A 6285-nucleotide genomic window follows, 5' to 3' on the forward strand; every position below is an offset into this window, starting at 1 on the left:
CCTAGAATATGGTGAGCTCAATTTTGCTGAATATACCCTAATGGACTCTGAGTGAGCCAGCTTTATTAATCCTGTTTGGCAGACATTTGTGATTGGTTAACACCTTTGGCCACAGCAGGCATTATTTCTGACCTCGGAGAGTGCATGCTCTCACCTCCATGGGTTCAGAAAGGAGTCTGTGGTGTCTGGTTGGTCAACACCAGTTAGCCAGCACAATAGAGTTTGGTATGTTCTCTGGGTGCATCTTTTAATAAATGTACTACTGGCATCAGTATGAATTTAATAGGACAAGGTGTTGGCTTCACTAAAACCTACAGTGTTTGGAATCAATCATGCAGGTAGGGCACTCGTAATGACGAGTGCCCAGTACATGTACTTGAGATGGCTTCCCTTTTCACTTGTACCACTAATTGATCTAGAAAACACAGGGGCATATCTGCTAATGCATGTATGACCACACATGTAATATAATGCACCCTGCATTAGGGTTGTAAGGGTGAATTACATACATTTCAAGCACTGTTTGGGTACATGGCACACAGGCTGTGTGCCATGTCGGGTTTTCACATTTGTATGCACCATTTCACGCAACCTGCAATGGCAGTCTGCATGAGTTTAGTGGTGGGTCCCTTATGGTGGTACAATACATGCAGCAGACCTCCGGGACCCTCTTTAGTACCCATGGCCTAGTGTTGTGTGGCGTTTTAGGCTCCGAGTGAATTTTCCAGATTCATCCCCTTATATAGGTACAATTCACATTGCCCTAATGTAGGCATAGAATCATTCCCTTATTTAGACATAGCCCATGCAGACCAAATACAGGCATGGCTACTTCTACTCGTACAAAACGTCACGATTTCTAGGAAAATCGGCCTAAGCAGTAAGGGACCTTCCCCTTGCTTGAATATTGATTTGTCCAAGAACTCATGTACTTTGCAAAGAACTATTCCCTATGGTTCTTTCATGACGTTATCATGCCCGACTTTACGTCAAACTAGACACCTTCAAGGTATTAAATATGCCTTCACTTGCTACAGCAACACACGGTGGTTCGGTGCAGTTAGACTATCTACTTGCCCGATGCAGCTCGCTACAGCAAGTGCCGAAGGAAGCCGACCCTCTAGCTGACGCACTGATCGAGAGGCGGCCTTTCTCTAGCTGAGAATCCAGCTCCAGTGTTTCCAAGCTCCCCTTGCGGGGTGTTGGGAAATCGAGTCCTGAGACAGATACCAGACCTCCTTCATTCTAAATTAAGATATGGAGCTGATTAGAACCATATAGAAATCTTGGATAGATTCTTGGCAAAGAAAACTAAAGCCTATGCTACACAATACTTACTTCTTCCCGCATACTAGACTTAGGTTAGTTACATTTGGGTAGGCGTATTTTAGAAACACCAGTTGAGTATTTTAGTCATTGTTCTTTATGTATTTTCATGGCTTAGAAACCATACAATGCTCTTACAGTATTACTTTATAATATTTTTCTCGCTGTACGCATTATACTTTGCAGCCTGCATTACGATTGTAGCAGTTCATTTCTGTTGCATGAGAAAGAAGACTGTTCAATAAACCCTTTTTATTGAAAACGCCTGTCCCTCTATTTCTCTGCAACTCTGTAGAAACGAAGCATGCACGATTGACTGAGTGAAATACTTATCTATTGTTTCCACACCTCTAGAGCTATATTTCTTATTCTTGGGAAACAAAGTTGTCATGTTTATGCGGTTGTCAGAAACGAATCCCTTCTTGTGAATTCGAGAGTTTCTAGTGACCTCTGAGCTAGCTGGCACTCACTATTAAGTTTAATATATTCGATGGAGACCTTGTCGACCTCAGTCCTACATCTAATCTATAGGAGATATTATTCCAATGCGCAGAGCCTATTGGGAATATAGGAACTAAACTACACTAGCTACAGGAGATACCATTTATTATGGATTCTCAGGTGTGCTGGTGTTGTAGAACAATTACACAGTTAGCTAGTTTTTGGGAAAGAACACTGCCACTGGGGACCTGGTTAGCAAGAAGCCAGTGCACTTGCGTTTAAGTTGCATCAAATACCAGGAAAAAAATGGGGTGAGGGGGCGGGGCATGTCAAAAAGGGGCACTCTCTTACAATAATAATATAAGCTGGCAGGGTAGGGATAGCCTGACCAACCTAGGCCCTATGAGGGGGACCCCCCCCCGTGGGGCCAAAAAGAAAAAAAATGCAGCGATATGTGGGATTGCAAAAAACGGAATAAACCTACCCCAGGGCTGAAATCATTAAAAATAACAAAAAGGGGGAGATGACTGTGCTGCCCCTCTTCCTGTGCCAAAATTTGGCAAAAAGCCCCCCAAGCCAGAGGCACTGCAAACTCTTTTCCGGGGGCCGATTTCTTTAATCCCTTCCCTGATGGGCACATTCCCCTGCTGTGCTGGGGGGGGGGGGGGGCACACCCGTTTCTTTAGAATGCTCGCACAGCAGGGGGAATTAGCCCAGCATGTGAGCGTTCTAAAGGCCATGACGAGGTGAGCTCGTCATGAGCTCTGGAGCACCGTGGCTCATGACGAGCTGAGCTAATCATGAGCATGCAAGGGGTTAATAAAGGAGGAGGACCACACTGGCCCCTGCCTGAGCCTGCTAAGGCCCCAGGGAGGCCACCTGCAGCACAAATTATTAAAAATGGGCCACGCTGCCCCTCTCTAGGCCCAGGAGACCCCATCCCCCAATGCCGTACATATAAGTTAAAGCCAGAAAGGCTATGCGGCCCCCCTCCGCCAGCCTTGTAATGCTCTCGAGACCCCACCCCCCAGGACCATTTCTAAAAATAAAGGGGAGGGGGTCAGCGCAGCCTCCCTGCCCCCGCCGTTATCTGCTGAAGGGACACCATCCCCCGGGGCCCTGAACACTTAATGGTGGGTGCCCTAGTGCCCACCAAACATATGATTGTTGGGGGTGCCCCAAGGCCCCTGCTGCCCCCTGCACACAGCGGGAGCTGGCATTGCTCCCACCTGGAGGGAGCAGCTCCTAATGCTACTTTCTCCTGGTGGGAGCAGGGAAACAGACCAAAACTCTGCTACCAGCGGGCAAGAGCATTTTAAGGCTCCCACCTGCTGGGAGCTGACTTTGGATTTGATTTCCCTTGGCGGGAAATCAAAAAATGGTCCCGCCAACTGAGAGTAAACACAGGTGTGCCTGCCCGCACAGGCGGGGAAACCGCTATGTCCCGGGAGTGGGCACACTGGAACATAGGTACTGAGCTGGCACTGTGGGATGTGGTCCCATGGATCTCATTAGGCTTGGGGAGGGGGGCGGCTTGGCCCCCCTCCCCTTCAAAAAACATAAGGCCTTGTGGTCAACAACCCACTGTGCAGGACAAAGGCTGTGCACAGCGGGGAGTTAGCTATATATGGTAATAATAAAATGACTACTTTTTTTTCTTCAAAGTCACTGAAAAAAACAAATGTTAAAGTAACGTTATAGTTAGGTGAATTAGTCCGTAACAACATGAACGTTTTGAATTTTCTAAAAACAAACCAGTTATAGTTAGCAGAGCCAAGTATAACTTGCGCCCCTCCATGCACTGCTTATGACCTCACATATTACATCACTCATGACATCTCAAATGACATAACTGATGACATCATCCAAGTTTCTTTTGTGCACATTGCCCTAGTAACGAGTATACCATTAGAATTTTGAAAGGAAGTACAGAATAGCTCAAATGAATGAGGCATGATTTATGCCAGCACAGAAACAACTCCCTTAAGTGTAGAAAACATGTGTTATGTGCCACATTGACCCTATACCATACTCTTCACAGGTAACATAGTTCACGTTAACAATCAACCACAGATATATGGGAAGCCCTCTTTACATATGGTGTTCAATATATATACAACTGTTCAGAGAAAGCCACGTTCCTAAAAATACTGAACGTCTGTTCCAAAAGGAATGCCCTACTACAGACAACTTTTATCTGTATGAAAACCTACACTGGGAAATGAAGTTGTATGAGTAGAGAAGTGGGTAATGTAAACAGTATGGAGAGAGTTTACCCTGTACCAGACTTTTTAAAGACCGTGAAACTCTCATGAGAAATGCACCACAGAGTATTAAAAAATATATATAGTAAGAACAGTGTACACTCTATGCAACACTTGGCAAAAATGACAGTATTAGCTTAAAATAAGCAACGCCTGAAGGTGCTAAAGAACATAATACCTGCAGCCTTCATACTGTGGTGAAAACTTTACAGAGATCATCTTCTGAAAGAAAACAAGCAGATATACATAGGTTGGTACCTTGTGCACACAGTCTTCTATGTTGAGTAGAAATTGTCATGCTGAGACTATTCTGTCTAATAACTGAAGGCTACTTACAATACTTTGTATGTAGTTCGTAGAATCTTTTGCCCTGCTAGAATTATTTTCTCAAGTACCAAAAATAAACTTGTGTGGAACATAATAAACACATCGTCAACTGTCATTTGCCCCAGGGCTATTCTTCAATGTAAAGATTTATAACATTTTAAATAACTCTGCACACAAGTTTTGTTAACATATTCAAATTCTCTGGACTCAGGCTGTACAAAATTAGGTAGAAAAGTAATATGGTAGTTACCCGCTACTATGTAAACTTTAAAACAAATTGGCAAACTCATTGGATGATGTCGTAGAACAGGTCTGGTGGCTCAGTGGACTAATGCGTCTACTGCAGGGGCCTGTGTCCGACTTCATGGTCACAGGTTCAAATCCCGGCAGGTCCACTCAGTCTTTCATCCATCTGAGTTCAATAAAATGAGTACCATTGAGTTAGGTAACAATAAACATCTCTTATTCAGTGGCAAGATTCCTATGGGTGAACGTACCCTTTACAAAACCACATGTTATGAGTAATGTATTGTGTGAGGTCATAAGCAGTGCATGGAGGGGCACACATTGCAGTTGGTTCTGCTAGCTATAACTTGAATTTCTGTTGGCCCGAGTCCTGTGTATATCCTCCAGGGAGGAATCCTGTGATGGCCTAGGCTAGTGCCCAGAGTGTTCCACTGATTGACTAGCCTGTGTCTGGTCAATATCCTGTACTAACCAGCCTATGCTAGTGTCAAGTGGTCCCCCTGCGACTTGTCAAGGCCAGTGTCCAGTGGTAAATCGTGTGATAATGTTCTTGTCCTGTGTCTCATGGGTATCCTGTGATAGCCTAGGCTGGTGTCCACTAGTTATCCGCGGATGCCCTAGATGCGTCTTGACTTGGTGGGTAGACCAGTGTTCATTTTCTTGGCCTAGGCCAGTATCCATTGGTTCCTTTCATGGCCTAGGCCGGTGTCCAGTGTTTACTGCCTGACGGCCTAGGCCAGTGCCCAGACGTTATTCTTTGATAGTCTAGGTCTGTGGCCAGCAGCTTTTCTTTCATTGCTTACGCCTGTGTCCAGTGGTTCCTTTGATACCCTAGGCTGGTATTCAGTAGTTACATGTGAAGTCCTAGGCCAGGGTCCAGTGGTTCCTTTGTTTGCTTATGCCAGTGTCCAGTGGTTCCTTTTATTGCTTATGCCAGTGTCCAGTAGTTCCTTAGGTCAGTGTCCAGTGGTTCCTTTGATTTCTTAGGCCAGTGTCCAGTGGTTCCTTTGGTTGCTTAGGCCGGTGTCCAGTGGCTCCTTTGGTTGCTTAGGCCGGTGTCCAGTGGCTCCTTTGATTGCTTATGGCAGTGTCCAGCGGTTCCTTTCATTGCTTATGCCAGTGTCCAGTGGTTCCTTTGATTGCTTAGGCCACTGCCCAGTGGTTCCTTTGATTGCTTAGGCCACTGCCGAGTGGTTCCTTTGATTGCTTAGGCCGGTGTCCAGTGACTCCTTTGATGGCTTAGGCCGGTGTCCAGTAGTTCCTTTGATTGCTTAGGCCAGTGTCCAGTTGTTCCTTTGATTGCTTAGGCCAGTGTCCAGTTGTTCCTTTGATCGCTTATGCCAGTGTCCAGTGGTTCCTTTCATTGCTTATGCTAGTGTCCAGTGATTCCTTTGATTGCTTAGGCCAGTGTCCAGTGGTTCCTTTGATTGCTTATGCCAGTGGTTCCTTTGATTGCTTAGGCCATTGTCCAGTGGTTCCTTTGATTGCTTATGCTAGTGTCCAGTGGTTCCTTTGATTGCTTATGCCAGTGTCCAGTGGTTCCTTTGATTGCATATGCCAGTGGTTCCTTTGATTGCTTAGGCTGGTGTCCAGTGGTTCCTTTGATTGCTTAGGTCAGTGTCCAGTGGTTCCTTTCGTTGCTTAGGCCGGTGTCCAGTGGTTCCTTTGATTGCTTATGCCA

The sequence above is a fragment of the Lissotriton helveticus genome, chromosome 12 (assembly GCF_964261635.1).
Source record: "Lissotriton helveticus chromosome 12, aLisHel1.1, whole genome shotgun sequence".
In the NCBI taxonomy this organism is placed as follows: Eukaryota; Metazoa; Chordata; class Amphibia; order Caudata; family Salamandridae; genus Lissotriton; species Lissotriton helveticus.